General features: G+C 41.5%; 2 long non-coding RNA genes across 9 annotated transcripts in view; one reads left to right on the forward strand and one right to left on the reverse strand.

Moving 5' to 3' along the window:
- The window catches only part of LOC126998556 (uncharacterized), a 29,814-nt gene extending 22,366 nt beyond the window's left edge, over window positions 1-7,448 (forward strand). For 6 of the 7 annotated variants that reach the window (XR_007752924.1, XR_007752921.1, XR_007752923.1 and 3 more), the window contains 2 exons: window positions 6,277-6,410; window positions 7,210-7,448. This is a non-coding gene — a long non-coding RNA (uncharacterized LOC126998556). Of the gene's footprint in view, window positions 1-6,056; window positions 6,082-6,276; window positions 6,411-7,209 lie in introns of those variants that run through there. The other variant, XR_007752926.1, reaches the window with a different exon arrangement.
- LOC126998558 (uncharacterized) overlaps window positions 7,115-20,996 on the reverse strand; it is a 41,124-nt gene continuing 27,242 nt past the window's right edge. The window contains exons 2-6 of one of the 2 annotated variants that reach the window (XR_007752929.1): window positions 20,732-20,798; window positions 8,778-8,878; window positions 8,227-8,326; window positions 7,709-8,044; window positions 7,115-7,276 (exon numbers count right to left, since the gene is read on the reverse strand). This is a non-coding gene — a long non-coding RNA (uncharacterized LOC126998558). The remainder of the gene's footprint in view (window positions 7,277-7,708; window positions 8,045-8,226; window positions 8,327-8,777; window positions 8,879-20,731; window positions 20,799-20,996) is intronic. The other variant, XR_007752928.1, reaches the window with a different exon arrangement.

Genomic DNA, 20,996 nt, shown 5'->3' on the forward strand with positions numbered 1-20,996 from the left:
TGCGTTTTTTATCCCTTACATTCTTTTCAGCTTTCCCTTCGTCCTTTCTTCTTGTCCTTTCTTCTTTTCAGCTTTCCCTTCGTCCTTTCTTCTTGTCCTTTCTTTTTTGTTTTAATCCATTTACTGTATTTTGTTGTTTTAGAGGATGCGGTTTTTATCTCATTCTTTTCAGCTTTCCCTTCGTCCTTTCTTCCTCCTACGTTGTTCTTTTTTCGTTAGAGTAATTTCCCATATATTCTCCTTCCATCTTCTATTTCATCAGTTTTCCGACAGGTTTAATTAATAGATTGTGCAGTTTTTTTCTTAGGTTTTATCCCCACGTATTGGTTTCCTCACATCGAATATCGTTTTATATATTTCTATTCACCTTCCTTTTATTTATTTCCACTCCATCTCTGCCTCTCCCTCTCTCTCTCTCTCTCTCTCTCTCTCTCCCTCCGCAATCTCTTTCTTCTTTTCACACCTCGCTTTATTTTCTGGGTTATACATTTATTCATATTCAGCCTCCCCCCCCCTACCCCCCTCTTTCCCCTTCTCTCTTATCTGTTTCCTCGTCAAGACTTTTGTTTAACTTCGAGTATTAAATGTCTTCCCTTCATTGTTATTCTGTTTCTCTATTCCACCTTTTGTTTATGTATATCTCGGGACCCCCATAGCATACATTTCTCTATCCATTCTTATTGCATCTCTCTCTTGTTTATCTCATTTTGCTTGTGTTATACTTTCCATTATCTTCATTTCTTCATTGGTTTTCGATCGCTTCCTCGTCCTCTTTGATTCTCTTCTCGTATCTCATGTTATTGTCTATTTTCAACTTTTGTCTTCTTTGTTGTTCCACTTTATTCCCGTTTCCAACCTCTTCTCGTTTCTCTGTTAACTTATATTATCGTTGTCTCTATTCTCTCCATTCCTTTTTTTTATACTTATCTCTTATCTCCGTTTCCAGCCTCATCTCGTTGGTTGGTTGTCTGCATTTTACTTTTCTCCATTATAATTTCATTTCCTCTCCATCTGCCTCTTCGTCTCGTGCCTCACCTGTCACCTCAGTTTCTCGCCATCAACTTGTAATGTCACCTCAGTTTCTCGCCATCAACTTGTAATGTCACCTCAGTTTCTCGCCATCAACTTGTAATGTCACCTCAGTTTCTTCCCATCAACTTGTAATGTTACCTCAGTTTCTTGGCATCAACTTGTAATGTCACCTCAGTTTCTTGCCATCTTGTAATGTCACCTCAGTTTCTTGCCATCAACTTGTAGTGTCACCTCAGTTTCTTGCCATCAACTTGCAATGTCACCTCAGTTTCTTGCCATCTTGTAATGTCACCTCAGTTTCTCACCATCAACTTGTAATGTCACCTCAGTTTCTTGCCATCAACTTGTAATGTCACCTCAGTTTCTTGCCATCAACTTGTAATGTCACCTCAGTTTCTTGCCATCAACTTGTAATGTCACCTCAGTTTCTTGCCATCAACTTGTAATGTCACCTCAGTTTCTTGCCATCAACTTGTAATGTCACCTCAGTTTCTTGCCATCAACTTGTAATGTCACCTCAGTTTCTTGCCATCAACTTGTAATGTCACCTCAGTTTCTTGCCATCAACTTGTAATGTCACCTCAGTTTCTTGCCATCAACTTGTAATGTCACCTCAGTTTCTTGCCATCAACTTGTAATGTCACCTCAGTTTCTTGCCATCAACTTGTAATGTCACCTCAGTTTCTTGCCATCAACTTGTAATGTCACCTCAGTTTCTTGCCATCAACTTGTAATGTCACCTCAGTTTCTTGCCATCAACTTGTAATGTCACCTCAGTTTCTTGCCATCAACTTGTAATGTCACCTCAGTTTCTTGCCATCAACTTGTAATGTCACCTCAGTTTCTTGCCATCAACTTGTAATGTCACCTCAGTTTCTTGCCATCAACTTGTAATGTCACCTCAGTTTCTTGCCATCAACTTGTAATGTCACCTCAGTTTCTTGCCATCAACTTGTAATGTCACCTCAGTTTCTTGCCATCAACTTGTAATGTCACCTCAGTTTCTTGCCATCAACTTGTAATGTCACCTCAGTTTCTTGCCATCAACTTGTCATGTCACCTCAGTTTCTTACCATCAACTTGTCATGTCACCTCAGTTTCTTGCCATCAACTTGTCATGTCACCTCAGTTTCTTACCAGCAACTTGTCATGTCACCTCAATTTCTCACCATCAACTTGTCATGACACTTCACCTCACATTTTACTGACTCTGTTCTCCATTTCACCGCTGTTCTAGGTCATCCTTCCCTATCCGCCACTTTTATTCAGTTTTATTGCCTATATTCTGCATTCCTGGTTATTGTTATTTGATCTTCCCATATTCGCGTCCACGTCTCAGTTCTCGGATCTATTTTTACCTCATTTTATTGCCTATGTTCCAAGTTTCTCTTCGTTGTTATTCCACTTGCTCTCCATCCCCTTCCTCTCCTCGTTTGATTGCCTCTATTCTACATTTCTATTCACGGTTATCCCATCTCTTCTCCATCTGCTTCCTCGTCTCTTTCACTGACTTGTGTAGTATCTCATTTTATTGTCCATATTTTCCATTTCTCTTCAATGTTATTTCATCTCCTCCGTATCTGCCATCTCGTCTTATGGTCACTTTTTCTACATTTCACTGTTTTCATCTCTCTTCCCTGTTCACGTCCTATTCCCATTTTATCGTTTCTAGTCACATTTATCTTCATTGCCATTCCATTCTCTCTCCATTCGTATCCCCTTTTCATTTTATCGCCTCTATTCTACATTTCCCGTCACTGTTATCCCATCTCCTCCCTATTCACGTCCTTTTCTCACTTTATCGCTTTTAGTCACATTTATCTTCATTGCCATTCCATTCTCTCTCCATTCGTATCCTCTTTTCATTTTATCGCCTCTGTTCTACATTTCCCGTCACATTTATCCCGTCTATTCCCTCTTCTCGTCCTCGTCTCATCCTTGGGTTTATTTTTCCAGCATCATGGCCACGTTACTTTCGCTTCCAAACTCTAATCCTCATCTATTGTGTCTCCCAGCCAGCCAACTCCTCGTCTGCGGGTTAAGCACTTTTCTGACCGCCATTGTCAGCGACGTGACCTTCCCCGGGTCCCTCCTAGTGATGACGCGGGGAAAACTGTATGTCACTCATTCTTCCCATCATTTTTTCCTTTTTCTGCAGCGGCTCTTTGCGTGTTTCTTTTTATCGCTCGAGTTAGGAAGTTCAGTGGCGTAAAAAACAAAACTAACTTGATCATAAGAGACTGAGGTGACATTACAAGTTGCAGGGAAAAAATCAAAGAAAATTGGAAAACATAAAAGTACACTCAAGTTCTCTTAGTGAGCTGTAGGGCAAAATGTAAAGGAAAATATGGCATTACACCTTTATTTAGCTACTCGTTAAAGGTAAGAGAATATAGAATTACACTCGGTATATCTTTAACCCCGTAGTAAGCTGGTAAAGTCAAGAGGTTAGCAGGTAAAGGTAAAATAAATTAAAACATTATACGTACTTCATCAAGCTGCTACGGGGGCTAAATAAAGTAAACAATCTAACCTTAATTTTACCCTTAGATGCTCTTTAGGCTTTGAATGTAAACAGCACAACAGATACTAATCACTGGTGTCACTCTTAATAACTACTCTCCCGTCTTGTGCCACTTGAAGGCGTCTAAAAATACGCTCAAACTCCTCCGGGAAAATACGTATAGGCCTATTTGCTGTTTACGCTTCTGTACACACGCGAATGGGCTGTTTAATCATGGAAAGTGTGTGAGGGGTGGTCTACTCACACACACACACACACACACACACACACACACACACACACACTCACTCACCCCCCCCCCCCTCCACCCAAATGGACTGAGGCCTTCACACTTTTCTGTCGCAGATGAGGAACAGAAATGGCCTTTCCCGTCCTAACAGGAAATGGAAACTTCCACAATAGGGCCAATATTGTGTTTATTAGGGGACTGGTGGACCGGGGAGGAGGAGGGGAGAGGAGGACCGTAGAGGAGGAGGGCAGGGAAAGGAAGATGGGAAGAACTAGAGATAGGAAAGGAGGAGGAGGAAGAAAGGGAGGGAGGAGGTGGGAGGTGGATGGGAGGAAGAAGAGATAGGAAAGGAGGAGGAGGAGGAGGAAGAAAGGGAGGTGGGAGGTGGATGGGAGGAAAGGAGGAGGGGAAGGACGGGAGGAAGAGGAGGTAGGAGGAGGATGAAGAGGGGGAGGGAGCAGGTGGAGGAAGTGGGAGGTGGATGGGAGGAAGGGGAGAGAGAGGGGGTAGGAGGAGGTGGAAGAGGGGGAGGGCTCACCAACTGCTTCTGTATGGTCCTCGGCCGCCTGATAATATTGTGAAAAGCCTTGTTCCCGTCAGACCTTTTATCTCGGAGCATTACTATTTTATTTGCTTTTCCATGTTCAGTATTCGTTTTCATAGCCATTATCTTACATGTTTTATTTTTTCTCTATTTATATTATCATTTATTTTTGTTTTGCGTACATGTCAAGCGGATTAAGAAAAGAAGTAGAGGTGATATACGGCGTTATTTCACATGCTGCGTTTTCCTATGTCATTATTCTTAGTTTCCGACATTTTTTTCCTCATGCATCAGACTAGCGTATTAAACCAGAGACTATCCACAATCTTTTTTTTTCTATTGTAAAGGAGGCAATTTAAGGGTAAAACAAGGAAAATGAAACAAGCCGTATTACCTGCCTGTGCTGTTTTACCTGTTCACTAATTGATGGAGATAAAGGACTGATTGAATAAAACACGTGTGGCTCATCCTTTTAACCCGGTAGCAGCAGGGATCATGTCTCTTAATGGTCCCACCAAGCGAGAAAAATGAGAAAAAATCACCCCTCACACAAACCATTTCATAATATATATCAAAGCATTTGTGATCAGATTATGTATCATCTATTTTGGTGGGTTTATATCATGGCACAAATGTGTCCCGTCGCTGCTACCGGGTTAAGTTGTTTGTAGATAAAAGTTGATTTAATTTTCGCGAAGGTACCGAATGTGTGTGACAAGACATTCTGATCGACACACACACACACACACACACACCATTGCTTTCTATCGGGAACAACTTTTCGCTCTCTCCATTTTCCACCTCATAAATTTCCCCGTGTCTACTTCCATTAGCTCCATGACCTTTCCATCCAGGCCTCGCTTCCTCCTCATTCACCGCCTTGCTTCCCTTCCCCTCGTCCGGACCTCTCTCTTCTCCCTCTTCACTCTAGCTGCATCCGGACGCCAGCCTTCAATTTCCTTCAGTCGGGCATCGGGCCTTCCGCCGTGTGTTCCCCGCCCCGAGGCCCAGATCAAAGAGTGCTTATGAAACGAGTGACTGGGAACACAATATCTGGCACCACGCGCGTAGGCCTGAGAGCGCCCCGAAGCGTGTTATTACCCGTCTCTTTTTCTGCTCCGTCACCGTGTTGCCCCAAAACTGTGTGGTTATCATACACCACCTTGTTGATCTTGAGAGATACGTAGATGGTTAGGTAGGTGAGAGAGAGAGAGAGAGAGAGAGAGAGAGAGAGAGAGAGAGAGAGAGAGAGAGAGAGAGAGAGAGAGAGAGAGTGTGTGTCTGTGCTACATTACAGTTTTCTCGATCTTTTATTAATATATTAGTTTTTGTAAAGGCATAATGATGTGCATAATAATGATAAACGAGGAAACTACTGGTTCGTGAGAAGAGAGGAAAGGAGAGGCTAGTCAGTATTGTTTCGAACCAGTCCGAGATTCAGTTGTCAGTCATTGCTTACCCGTCTCGTTGCTCTGTTCTTATGTTATCTTTACCTCCTAATTAATATGTGACTTCATGTAGGATCATTGCACGGCACAGGTAAGCAAAGGTTATTGATTAGTCGGCCCACAAAAGCCAGGGAGTCACTCGTACATCGCTTATGAGAGTCGGAGTTAATGGTTCGATGTTGCGGATACGAATTCGCAGCCTGACGGAGGGAGGGAGGGAGGTCGAAAAGACGACGGGGAGAGGCGATGTTTAGTCCAACTCTGGCAGGTGAAGTGGTTGCTGTGGATTGCCTTCCCGTCGGTGGTAGGTCAAGAGAAGGGTTGAGCCACAGTGATAACAATATTCATGTCCTAAATATTGATTTACCCTTATAAAGCTGCAGGTGTAGGCTATACGTTTTTCTTCCGTCGAAGATATGTCCATTGAAGGTTTCAGAGCCAGACTGCTGCAATACGTATACTCTAAATATTGTTGTACTTTTGATATTTATTGTTCCAGTGGAAAGACGGCAAACCTCACCCACCTGGCTGTCCTGCGTGCTCTCCAGAAGGCGCAACGACGTCCGTGTCCTGCCCTGCCCTGCCCTGTCTTGAAAGAAGACTGCTCAAGATAAATTTATTTTCAGATGTATGGTGAGTGGACACTGTACAACAAGCAAATAGCAGATACATATATGTAGGTAGCTGGAAAAATTGTATAGGCTACTTTAAGGTGTCTCCATCTGTACCACTGTAGGCTACCGTCGTAACAATTCAGACGAAACACTTGATTTCTCTTCCACAAGTATTCTAATTCATCAAATCTCATTCAGCCGTCCACACACCCCAACAAAGCATTATCTACTATCCTCTTGGGTTAAATGGAATGGCCTTCGGGGTTGATTAGCAAGTAGCAGAGAAAAGTTAAATATGATTGTGCAGTGTTTAGCTCATTTATTGCAAACAAAAATGCACCAAGACATCTCGCCAAGATTGAAGTCAGTGTACTGTAATATACAGTGTTTAGCCATTTTCTGTATACAAAAAAAATATAAGTGGTTTTCAGTTGAGGGATGATAGTCTACACAAATTTATTTGGGGATGAGTGTTCTTGTTTTCTTGTGAAATTTTGTTACTTAAACTGCAGGAAATCATATTCATCACCCAATGGAAGTTATCTAATTAGGTATGCTTCCATCTCGGACGAATATAATTCGTGTAGGTTCCAAATAAAAATAATATTCCAAAAATGAGGTCAAAGAATCCATTTTTAGCATGTGAAAAAACGAAGTCGAAGATACCTAGAAGAGGCTCCGCAGAATAACTTGAAAGGGTTTGTCATTAAATGAAACAAGGAGTCTCCCCATCAGTAGTATATTCGATAAAGCTTTTCACATCCTTATAAAAACCGTTCCTAACAATTTGTCCTGTTATCTTGGTTTGCTTCTTTCAGGTGTGGTGTGTTGTGGAGCCTGTCGGATGTCCAGAGTTGCCTGCCCTGGTGGAACAAGACGCCCAAACTGTGGGGAAGAAAGGAAGAAATTAAACAAGATACATACACATCATGGAGCATTTTCATTGGGTTCAAATCCCAGCCCGAGCAGTTGCCTGAGGTGTTTATCCTCACTACATTACCAATTATCTCTATGTACATGTAAGAATTCAAATAAACATTGCGGACATAAGAATCAGTTTCTTTTAAGACCAAGTCCTGATTTTGCTCCGGAGACTCTTTTAGGTAATTATGACTTAGTACAGTTTTTTCATGCCTGAAAAAGCTGCTTCCAGCTGCCTTTAAATATCAAATTTTTGAGTTGCTATCGGATGCAAATTGTTTATAAATCTCAAATTTTTTCTGAAATACATACTTTTTCACTCATGGTACAATGGTATTTTTTTTTTTTAATTTTTCCCTATTTAAAAAAACATTTACTCATTAACATTGCCTGTACCTTGGGACACCACCATTGTAGAGGATGCGGCACTCCTTCCCAGCTAGCAGCCTGTTCATGCATGCCTCGTTCCTTCCAGGCCTCACTGTCCGTAGAATACAAGGTCTACTCACTTTGCTCCGGCAGACTGAGCTGTGATAAAACACGTCCCTTCGACTAGAGTCCTCTTCCACCTATCGAATGACTAGTGAAATTGTGTCATGAAGATTATGGTGTAAGAGGACTAGAGTCAGTGAGGGACGTGTTACATCACAGCTCAGCCCACCAAAGCAGTGAGTAGATCTTATATTCTATTGACAGGAAGGAATAAGGTCTGCGTGAACAGGCTTTTTTGAGCTGTAAAAAAAATATCTAATGCAGTGTTACTTAATGGGGTCAGCGCGTTGCGGGAGTCCACTTTAGCATCTTTTAATCACCCCGTTGTCTGGCCCCCTAACTACAAAAAAATAAAAGTAAACTATGATGATGAGCTGCCCCACACCCCTCAAATCCCCCCCTCCTCTGCCGCAGTACAGTACGTGGCCTTCCTGACGTCATTGCTCTCCCTCGACGCCGCCTGAGGGTCCTGTTGCGGTCCTTTGCCGACTTCAGCTTCGTCCATGTTGACCTTCCTTGCTCCTGCGGGAAAACAATTTCTTCGGACAATAGTACCACATAAAACTTTCCATCCCTTTCGCCTAATTTGGCTTGAGTCACCCCCCCCCCCCTCCCCCTTCCCAACCTAAAAAAAGAAAAGAAAAATATCATCCACCTACTACTATAAAAAACTTTCCATCTGCTATATATTATTTCTACTATTTCTGTTACCTACTATTTCTATTTATATTTTTATTTCTACTATTTCTATTATTTCTACTATCAAAAAGTTGTCTATTTCTGTTACTATTTATATTTCTACTATTTTGTATTTCTAATGTTTCTATTTCTACTATTCTACTATCAAAAAGTTTTCATCCCTTTCGCCTAAAAAATAAATAAACAAAATAAAATGAATAAATAAAGCTTCAACCACTACTATCTAACCAGGGTAGCTTTAATAACAAAAAAGGGATAGATAGTACTTACTGACCTTTCCAGTGATGTGTCGCCCACGTGTCCGCCTCCCATAGGTGTCACGTTCCCTTGTCCGCCGATGGTCAAGGAAGCCAATCTAGTGGTCCTCTTTGTTTTCTGTGGAGTAATGAGAAAGGTTAGTAAAGTGTAAAATGAGCGAGTTAAAACATAAAATCCACTCACCCGTATATTATATTTGATACCTAATGGATAATGAAAATATAAACATCAAAGCCTTTTCGATACAGCTGCTAAGAGTTAGTATGTTGTGTTTGGACTTTAAATGATGCTGATGCCACTATGTATATTTTCTAATGAAGATATAAAAAAAAACATGCAGTTAAATAGAAAATAAATTAAAAACAAGTAAACAAACAAACGCACACTTAACCGCACCCCCCCCCCCACCCACCCACACACACACACACAGTACTAACAAGCCTAAGAACTTTTGATGGCAAGCAGTTAACTAATTAGGGCCAGTTTGTTATGTAAAAAGCACTCAACCTATTTTTCTTCCCAACAGACAGGCAGACTGTGTGGGGTGGCGAGGACAGGACCTTTACATAACCCTTCCACCTTCATCCCTTCAGCGTCAAAGTGGACAGGCGCAGTTAAGTATCCTGATTCACCCTGATTGCTGATAGAAGGACGTACAGGAAATGGTATAGAGTGATTTCTCCTACACTGAAAATAAGAGTGAAATTAATATACAACGGTGACAAAAATTAGCGGGAGGTCTGAAACAATCTCTGACAAAATATGAACCTAATCCGACACATTGTTACCGAGTTATTCCAGAAAAAAAAGGAACACGGCCTCTGAAATCCATAGTAAGTTTGAAAGGATCATACCTATAAAATATTTTACAAATCCAATCCCTTTAGTGTGATAACGTAGTACAATTATCAAGAAACGGGCTTTTAATTCACTCATAAAATAATAATAAACTTCAAAGATCATGAGACTCGCTTACGAAAGCAACCGTATATAGAGACCCGAAAAGATATTAAACTATTTTAGGGGAGACTGAAAAGCTTTAGAAAGGGTAGCCAGTGGGATGGTGGACGCGCTGACAAAACATTTAACAGCATCAGCAAAAAGCCAAGCAAGTTCACCTACACGAAGCAACATCTGTACACCTTTCACCTGTCCAACCTTCGCTAGAAATTCTGAATCATACTCGTTTCATCCACATGGCTGCAAACTTGGATCCACTAGTCCACTACTCTTTAAAATGTGCGTACCCTAGACTACTCAATTTGCGGAAAAAAGAAACTGTTACACAAAAATGCATCTTCCTGCGAGGCACCTTTATGAGTGTGACTAGAATTTCGAAGTGGCTGTCATATCCACTACGACTCGCGTTGAAATTATAGTGCACAAAAACGTATCTTGTACCTGTGTCCCTATTTGTTACGCTGCTGCTATTCCGGTGTTTGCAGAGGTTAGAAACACAGTGTAAAGAGAGCCAAAGTTACCGTTAAAGGACATCCTCGTCGTCCCTCCCTCCGCCAACACAGCCGTCACTTTTCTCCCTCTTTGCGTCCCCAATCACACCGGCAAGCGAGGTTCGAGGATCGGCCAGCTTCCTTTTGAGCCGCGGTGCTGCAATGTATATACAGTTTTTCCCTTCACGCCGGCTGAATACTATGCAGCCTCTCTCGGACGCTGGCTTCAGATAGCGACATTCTGCTGGCGTAAAAATTGCAGCACCGCCTTTTTCTGTGAATTTAGACAACGCAAAGCGGCTCTCCACTCACCGACGTGTGCGTTGCGTCACCTTCCTCTGACCATGTTACACTTAAATACTGGATGATGTGGTTTGCTTTATTGTTCTAAAATGTAGATAATGTATTTGAAAAGCTCTTTCTTTCATAGTGACACTTCAAGAAGAAAAGTTGTTGGCCTTCAATTGAAATATTCCTTCATTGGTTGTGAAATTGAAGGGAACCAATAAACACACACACACACACACAAAAAAAAAAAAAGATAATGTATGTGAGCCTCAAATGAAAGAAATGCATGCAGTTCGTAAAGACGGGAAAGAAAGAAGGTGGGAAGAAGCCGCTGATTCCTCTTTATCTCATCCCCAGCATCACCTCTTTAGCGACCATTGCGTTGAGGCGTTCACTCGGCGTCAAGGAGCGGCCCGGGACGACACTGACAGCATATAACAACACGATGGTTTTATCTCACCTTGCCCGGGATTCGAACCCAGGAGTGTCTATTTAGGATCTCTCTATCTGACAATGTTTGAAATTCATTAAACTTCATAATATTGGGTGAAAAGCTATTTATAAAAATTATTTCCACGACTTTTTGCAAAACAGCTCACCTTCAAATATTTACTCATTGTCGGTCTTCGTTTTTTCAGGTAAAAAGTAAATGCATTAAGCGTCGTTGATTATACATTTCTTTTCCTTTTCAAAAAGTACCAGGGTCTCATTTTATGCGAGGGGACCGTGACAGGTGATGGATTTTATCAGAAAATTGATGAATAAATGCATAAAAATGAGGCGACGACGGTATCTGTGAAGCCTTTCATCATGCAAAATAAAGCGGAAAAATACCTTTTGCCAATATTCCGTAAAAGTTGAAACCACAAGACAACCAAATTTAAAGGACAGACAGACTATATTTATGGACTGGGCAGAGAGGAGTTTATGTTCCTCTCACCAATGAATAATGAAAGTAAAATACAAGTACGGGAGAACAGCCACAACACCCAAGAAACGGAAGGCTTTAGATCAATGAGACGGAGAGGCCGCGGAAAACACCTGCCCTAGTAAGACGGAGAGGGGCACTAAATACACGTCTCGATACTCACTAAGAGCGGAGGTGAAAACAAACCTGACGTATCGAGAAAACCAGGAACAGAAAGACGGACGCCAGACTCTCGCAAGAACTTGTTATGGATCTTGGACCTGAAATACGCGTTTTGTGTTTTCGTCAATCTTTTTAAACCTTGAATAATTTATCATTTATCTATCTTACTAAGGGTTTGTGAATCTGTATATGAGAAAAATTTGTACACAGGCAGAATTAAGTAGACAGGTAGCTACAAACACACACACACACACACACACACACACACACACACACACACACACACACACACACACACACACACGCACACGCACACGCACACGCACACACACACACACACACACACACACACACACCACATTTCCCGTTCCACGAGTTGCAGTCTAACATATTCAACATACACGCACACAGAACACCTTCGTATGCAGACAAACACACAGACAAACAAGCAAACATACACACGACCTTCTGCATGGTATCTCTGAGACGATAAGCGCACATATGTATGATGATAACAATAATAATAATAATAATAATAATAATAATAATAATAATAATAATAATAATAATAATAATAATAATAATAATAATAATAATAATAATAATAATAATAATAATAATAATAATAATAATAACAATAATAATCACAATACAAACAACAGAAAAAAAAATATTACCACCAGTGAAACCATCATTAGCATTATAAAATATATCACCACCAACACCATCATCCTCACCACATCGTATCTGGTCAAGCAAAAACACTTACCTATCGACTGACTCCCTACGCACCAACCAACCTCCCTCAACCCTCACCCCCCCAACACACGGAGGCAAGGAGACAAGGAGGCAACCCACACCACGTATACCCTAACTTCCTACCCAACACCCCATCACTATCTAACTCCCTACCAACCCACTGACTAACTCCCTATACCACCTACCCCAAACCCCTCAACTCCCCACACACACGCACGGAAGCAAGCAGGCAGGCAGGCAGAGAGACCCCCTTCCCTCCCACGCCACGTATATTCCACGCATCCGTCGCGCCTAAGATATGCATGCAACACATCTAATTTACAGAGTCAGCTAAGCAGGCAAATACGTCGGTGCTCGTTCATCTGATTTGAAATTCAGATGGAGCGTAATGGCGAGGCAGGCAGAACTTCATAGAGACGGGGAGTGGAAACGAAGCGAGGGCGGCGAGGGAGGGTGATAGGAGTGAGAAAGAGATGAAGGAGGAGCTAGTTCGTGGGTGGTGATGGAAGTGAAAACGGGGGACGGGGAAGGGTGAAAAAGAGATGAATGAAGAGGTTGTGGGTGATTCGTGTGGGGACTGGAAGTGAAAACGGGGGACGGGGAAGGGTGAGAAAGAGGTGAGTGAAGAGTTCGTGTGGGGACTAGAAGTGAAAACGGGGGACGGGGAAGGGTGAAAAAGAGATGAATGAAGAGGTTGTGGGTGATGAAGAGCTGGTGGATGACCTAACATATGGGAAGAATAGGATGATGATTTGAAAGTAGCTGCTAGTAAAAGGAGGACGCCTAAGGACAGAGGGATCATACATAAATTAAAGAAGACCAAAAGGGAAAAAAAGTAACGAGGTAATGGAGGAAAAGGCGCAAGAATGAAAGAAAATAGTGACAGGGTGAGCTAGTATGTGGGAAGAATATGATAATGGTTTTGAGGTAGCTGTAAAAAAAAGAAGAACGGCTAAGGGGAGATGGACTATACATACATTAAAGAGCAAGACTAGAAGGGAAAAATTGACGAGGTAATTTTTTTTTTTTTTTTTTTTACAGCAAAGGAGACAGCTCAAGGGCACAAAAAAGTAAACATTAATAAAAAAAAAAAAGCCCGCTACTCGCTGCTCCTAAAAAGAATCCAAAGAGGTGGCCGAGAGATAAGTCAGTTTCGGGAGGAGAGGTGTCCTGATACCCTCCTCTTGAAAGAGTTCAAGTCGTAGGCAGGAGGAAATACAGATGAAGGAAGATTGTTCCAGAGTTTACCAGCGTGAGGGATGAAAGAGTGAAGATGCTGGTTAACTCTTGCATAAGGGGTTTGGACAGTATAGGGATGAGCATGAGTAGAAAGTCGAGTGCAGCGGGGCCGCGGGAGGGGGGGAGGCATGCAGTTAGCAAGTTCAGAAGAGCAGTCAGCGTGGAAATATCGATAGAAGATAGAAAGAGAGGCAACATTGCGGCGGAATTTAAGAGGTAGAAGACTATCAGTATGAGGAGGAGAGCTGATGAGACGAAGAGCCTTTGCCTCCACTCTGTCCAGAAGAGCTGTGTGGTGGAGCCCACACATGAGATGCATACTCCATACGAGGGCGGACAAGGCCCTGTATATGGACAGCAACTGTGCAGGGGAGAAGAACTGGCGGAGACGGTACAGAACGCCCAGCCTCGAGGAAGCTGATTTAGTAAGAGATGAGATATGAAGTTTCCAGTTGAGATTTTGAGTTAAGGATAGACCGAGGATGTTTAGTGTTGAGGAAGGTGATAGCTGGGTGTTGTCAAAGAATAGGGGATAGTTGTTTGGAAGATTGTGTCGAGTGGATAGGTGGAGAAACTGTGTTTTTGAGGCGTTGAAGGACACCAGGTTCTTCTTGCCCCAATCGGAAATAATAGTAAGGTCTGAGGCTAAGCGTTCTGCAGCCTCCAGCCTTGAGTCGTTAAGTTCCTGAAGGGTGGGTCTTCTATTAAAAGAAGTTGAATAATGCAGAGTGGAATCATCGGCGTAGGAATGGATAGGACAGTTCGTTTTGGAAAGAAGATCATCAATGAACAACAGAAAAAGAGTGGGAGATAGGACAGAACCCTGTGGGACACCACTGTTAATAGATTTAGGGGAAGAACAGTGATGAAGGGGAAGTCGGAGGAAGGAGTGGATGATGATTTAGAGGGAGCATTGAAAGAGAAATAACGGCTAGGAGAAGAAAGATCAAATACGAACTGAATAAGAACAAGAACAAAAAGGTGATGGATGCTTAACGGACTGATGGGGTTAAGAAGAATTAAAAAAAGGTTAGGATTAAAGACGAGAGACACCTAATGAAAGCGAGTAGGTAGAGATAGCTATAAACAGAGGAAATGAAGGGACGTGAAGTGTACAGAAAAACAAAACTGACTACTAAAATAGGTCGGCAAATAATATAAAATCAATGAAAAATGCGAAATGTGTGTGTGTGTGTGTGTGTGTGTGTGTTGTCCCGGGATCAGAGGAATGGCGTGCTTGTGTTTACATAAGTTCCAAGCCTCGTGTGTTAATCCTCGTGACAGGCGGCGAGCGCGTGACAAGAACCCTGTGTGTGTGTGTGTGTGTGTGTGTGTGTGTGTGTGTGTGTGTGTGTGTGTGTGTGCAATTCACCGTGTCCTGATCACGTGCTGGACTTGTGTGTGTGTGTGTGTGTGTGTGTGTGTGTGTGTGTGTGTGTGTGTGTGTGTGTGTGTGTGTGTGCGCGCGCAATACACGATACGACTGTGAGAAAAGATGGAGACAGTTTTGATATATATACATCTTGACGTATTTTGCAAAGTTTTTCATCTAGTGGCCTTAACAAGCTGGAAATTGCCTATAATACAGATGAAATAGGAAAATTTTATGAAGCATTACCTAATTTTATCCGTAACTTTAGGGTGAGTGCGGTGCCGGGTAAACATAAACCAATTGAGGAAATCAGATAAGTAAAGTTATTTTTGCCATAGTATTATTATGGTCTCAGAAGAAGGTATAACTGCAAGGCTCTTTTTCAATTATTTTGTTAACTTTTACAAATTGAAAGAACAGACAAACATGTTTTCGAGGAATTCATCATTCAACAAACCTACAGAGAAAGGAATCCTCATAAAAATGTTCGTCCCTCGCTGCAACAACATAACATTCCCGGGTGGCTGAACGGAGGGTGGTTGACGGAAACATCTGTTTCTTGACGTGACAGCAACTTTGGCTACTCTTAGATCAAAGAACACCGCGACTCCCTATACCAAGAGGCGCTGCCAGATTGCCAATAACGCCTCTACATTGGAGGTCGCAAAGGGGAACACTGACAAAAACGTAAACAATAATATACACAACTTCGAACCAATTAGAAGAAAAAGAGAAAAGCCAAGTACAATATTCAATTAACCTGCTGTAGCAAATACTATTCAACAACTTGAAGCGTACCTATCTAACTAGTGATGAAAAATCCTGATGTAGGCCGCCTGTAATATGAAGAAGAAAGCAAAATAGATGGTAGGTCCTGTATATTTTTTTAAGACGGTGGCACTGCGGTGATTAAGATTATTTTTTCCCACATCACAAAGACATCGGACTATTTTGATGCAAGGAAAGACGATTCAAAGCCATCCAATTATTTTTTCTAGCCCGGTACTTCCCATTGTGATTCGATGGAGAAGGAAACGTGAGGAAGCCAGAATGGGCAGCTGCGAATGCGTGAATGCTGATGACTTAAATGCTTATTGTCCCCTTCGAGGTGAACAAAGAACCTCATGAAAAGATTCGGTATAGAAGAGTACAAAACACGCTCTGTCAAGGAGGAGTGGAATCTCAGGCCTTTTAAGACATATTTTCGAAGCTCTTATTACCCTTTCCAGTGACAGCATGACAAAGTGCCGACGGAAAACAAGTTATGAATGGGAAATAACTTTAATGAAACCTTAGGCACATTCACTTTCAATACAGACTCTTGACGTAAGTGTTGCTGTGAAATTCCAAGGTCTATGATTTCAAGTCTTACGGACATTATTATTATCATCAATATTATCGTTTTTTCACTGCACTTAGGATATCAATGGAATGTAAAGATCAAATGCCAATAGATATTATATATATATATATATATATATATATATATATATATATATATATATATATATATATATATATATATATATATATATATATATATATATATATATATAATTCTGCATATCCTTGCCTAATATCCTACTGCAAAAAAAAAAAAAATGTTATCTGTAGCAGTTTTCAAAATCAAACACGAAACACCCTGATAACCACTCTGCGATGACATTACCGGACCTTCATAACTAAGCTTTCCGAACGAGGAGTGAACATAATGTCCTGTCCACCGTCACGCAGGTACAGTGTTGGGTAAGTACCTGAACAGTGTAAAGCGGGACTGAGAAGAAAAAAACAGCCATTGGATGTGACATCTTCTACGTAAAAAAAGTAGCTCCAATCTACATTCCCTATTTAATCACTATTGTTATCCCCCCCCCCCCAAACATATGCTGACATCAGTATTATCACCAAAGTATGCAACCACAACCACAATATCACCACTACTATAACCAACTCTACATAAGCCACCACCAACACCACCTCCATCAGTTTTATCATATCTTGGCTCCAGGGAAAATCGTGGTGGCCGTGTCCTTCCGTGTCCTTTTCCCAGACAGGAGCGTAATTGGGCAGCGGAGGCAGAGGGCGAGGCAGAATGGAGAGGTAAGAGAGAGGGTGAGGACGGGAGCGTTGGCACCGCGTTGAGAAGCCTTCTTCTGTGCGGCGGAAAACATCAGTATGCAAATTGGAAATCACGACAGTGCGGCCACATTAACACGAGGAAATGGAAGTTGGATGGGGGATGTCCAAAACAGGCCGCCACCATCACCACCAGAAACATCCTCTTTCCCCCACCTCCTCCTCCTCCTCCTCCTCCTCCTCCTCCTCATTTTCACAATTCTTTCATGTGCCATCAGACCTTTCAATTCCTGCTGTGTTTTATGTTATTTAACCCACCTTTGTTTTATATTTATGTTTGGTCTAGACTAGGGGTGGAGCCGTTCCATAGGAAAGAGCGTGAACACTTTTGGGTTTTCACTGTGATGAGCCACAGGACGCTTTGGACTACTCCGTCAGCAATGGCCGTGCATTTATACGTTTGTTTTAATCTCTACGCTGCTCCCTACGACATTTTAAGAGATTTAAAGGGTACTAGAACACCTATATGACAACAAGGAATGTTTTGTAAGATAGGAAACGAAATATGAACAAGATAACAAAAAAATCTTTACCCTGTTGCTAGGCGAAATTGGTCTTGGCTTTTGACCTGGAATGTATATATTTCGATGTGGGTTCGTATGAACAAATGATATTACGAATGACGTTTTAAAACCAAATATTTTCTATTTAGCATATCCCATTGCATATTGATGCGGAATATTTTTTTTATAGTTTGTGCAGCAGAGTAAACCAGATATATGCATGCACTTTAATCATGTCACATGCAGGACGCATTATTTTTTCGGTCGACGTTGGAGGGACTCAGAGGCGAAACTAAGCGTATGAACACGGGTTTTGGCATGTGGTAACGTCCCGGGGTGATCGCACTGCCCGCTATGGTTGCCGTCATTCAATGTAAACGTGGTTGGTTGTGTCCGTAGACCTTTCCGAGTCTTTGCCTAGACAACGGCCTGTTCGTAATATATTGTTCTACTTTACTGCTTATATAACTGCTACTGCTACTACCACTGATGATGATGATGATGATGATGATGATGATGATGATGATGATGATGATGATACTACTGCTACTACTACCACTACTACTACTACTACTACTACTACTACTACTACTACTACTACAACTACTACTGAAAAAAATAATAATAGTAATAATATCATTACTACTACTCCCACTACAACTACAACTACAACTACTACTACTACTACTACTACTACTACTAATAATAATAATAATAATAATAATAATAATAATAATAATAATAATAATAATAATAATAATAATAATAATAATAATAATAATAATAATAATAATAATAAGACTGTTACTACTGCTACTATTAGTACCACTACTATTACTACTACTACTACTACTACTACTACTACTAATAATAATAATAATAATAATAATAATAATAATAATAATAATAATAATAATAATAATAATAATAATAATAATAATAATAATAATAATAATAATAATAATAATAATAATAATAATAATAATACAAAATAGAAATAGCAAATAAAAAGTAACAAGAATATGATATAAATCCTTACACGAATGCCACTGTATCAGCATTTCCACTACATCCCGACGACAAGGTACTGAGGAAAAGATAAGCTCAATAACCAAACACCGAACACACACAAGAAGAACATGAAATAGCACGAAAATAATACCAATGACACTAATTTTGAGTACCGAACATACGAAACATCTACACAAAACAAGGACACGAAGACAGACAGACAGATGACATACAGAGACAGACAGACAGACACAGAAAGTAAAAGAAGCAAATTCGCGAAAGACCTCCCCACATCGATGAAAAAAAGGAAAAGAAAAGACGGTCAAAGGGAATGTGGAGAGGAAGCGAAAAAACGAAAAAGAAAAACGGGCTACTAGGCGATGTTACTAAATTACCGTCGCTGAGTCAACACGCAGCGTGAAGGGGCGTTTACCTCCCTACCTTCCCTCTTCCCTCGCCCTTTTTCCCCTCCTCCCTCTCCTTCCCCCTCCACCCGTAGCCGACGCCCTCCAGCCACTCCAGCGGGACTCCGTGTAACCGGGAAATGTTTACCGAGCCTTTGACAGCTGTGTGCTTGGCTAGGCTTGGTTGGGGAGAAGAGGAGAGATATTTCTTTCCCTCCTAAGGTCTGTTATGCCAGGCGGGGTGCGTATTCCATATCTCTCTGCTGGTATGTGGCGCGCACTCCTGAACAGGGGAGGTGACGTTAGGTTAGGTTAGGTTAGGTTAGGTTAGGTTAAGTAAGGCTAAGAAAGATTTGGTTATGAGTCACTTGGGGTAATTTTTAATGGGAATCACAATGAGAGTACTTTCCGAGACACCTCATTGCTATTTTTATTTAAAAGTTTCTGAGCTATACCCAAGCATCTTCACTTAGGGACCATATACCAGTAGAGAGATTAGGGAGATGCTGCCGGGACTGGTACTGTAAAAAAAATATCAATAAAAGGCTGAATAAAGCGATGCAGTGTCTTGCCGGAAAACTGGACGCGTGTTTCCGTTGATGACTAAGAAATGTCATGCAGTAGAGCACCTGTTTTTTTTTAGAGCTAAGAAGATAACGAAGGCGGGGAAATTCAAATATATTAAAAATCTCTCTCTCTCTCTCTCTCTCTCTCTCTCTCTCTCTCTCTCTCTCTCTCTCTCTCTCTCTCTCTCTCTCTCTCTCTCTCTCTCTCTCTCTCATTCTTTCTTTCTTTCTCATTCTCTCTTTCCTTCTTTCTTTCCTTCTCTCTCTCTCTCTCTCTCTCTCTCTCTCTCTCTCTCTCTCTCTCTCTCTCTCTCTCTCTCTCTCTCTCTCTCTCTCTCTCTCTCTCTCTCGACTTTCCTTTGTATGCCTAACTCTCCCGTCTCATCTAGGCTCCACACACTTCCCTTTTCTCCATCTGGCCGAGACACGCCATCCTCTTCACAAAGTTCCACGCCTCGAGGCTGGCTGTGACGGGGAACAAATCTGATCATTCCAACAGATCGACTGCCTAGAGGGGACAGATGGGCAGGAGGGTAGGGCGGCAAGCTCGAGGCGGAGGAGACGGTGGGTATGTCGTGTGTATAGGGTTGTGAGTGGAGAAGATAGACGGTGAAGGGAGAGTTGGTTCTGTGTGTTGTGTGTGGGGATGTCAGGTTGTGTGTGTGTGTGTGTGTGTGTGTGTGTGTGTGTGTGTGTGTGTGTGTGTGTGTGTGTGTGTGTGTGTGTTTGATGAGAGAGAGAGAGAGAGAGAGAGAGAGAGAGAGAGAGAGAGAGAGAGAGAGAGAGAGAGAGAGAGAGAGAGAGAGAGAGAGAGAGAGAGAGAGAGAGAGAGAGAGAGAGAGAGAGAGAGAGAGAGAGAGAGAGAGAGAGAGAGAGAGTATGAGAGAGAGAGAGAGAGAGAAAAATCATGCCAGTATAGAATAAGTTTGTATGTTGATGTGTAAGCGTCAGTTCCAGGTAAACAAATTGTATGGCATCTATTTACAACTTGGGGGTCTAATTCTTAAGTAGAGTACAGGAAGGTAAAGTACTGAAGTCATCCCTTTAAGTGCTTGTAAAATTAACTGTAGAATACGCCGTAATATACATTCCTCTACCCATTGACACTCTAACATACACTTATTCTAACACAGATACTATTTACTACTTACGTTTCTCTGTCGTATATCACAGTTGGCATTTCTCTTCCTTCGTTTTGCCATTGCGCTGCCTTCTTTCCTGTAAAAACAAAATAAAAACAAAACATTAACATCTGAATCTTTGTATTTTATCGACTTCTCTATTTGAATGTGCTAACGTACCCGACTAAACCACTGAAAATTCGTTAAACCAAATAAATAAAATAGACCAACCAATTTACTACTCATTTATTTCAAGCACATGCATGCCTGATTACAGACAGACGGACAGAAAGAT

Source organism: Eriocheir sinensis, chromosome 14, assembly GCF_024679095.1.
Source record: "Eriocheir sinensis breed Jianghai 21 chromosome 14, ASM2467909v1, whole genome shotgun sequence".
NCBI lineage: Eukaryota > Metazoa > Arthropoda > Malacostraca > Decapoda > Varunidae > Eriocheir > Eriocheir sinensis.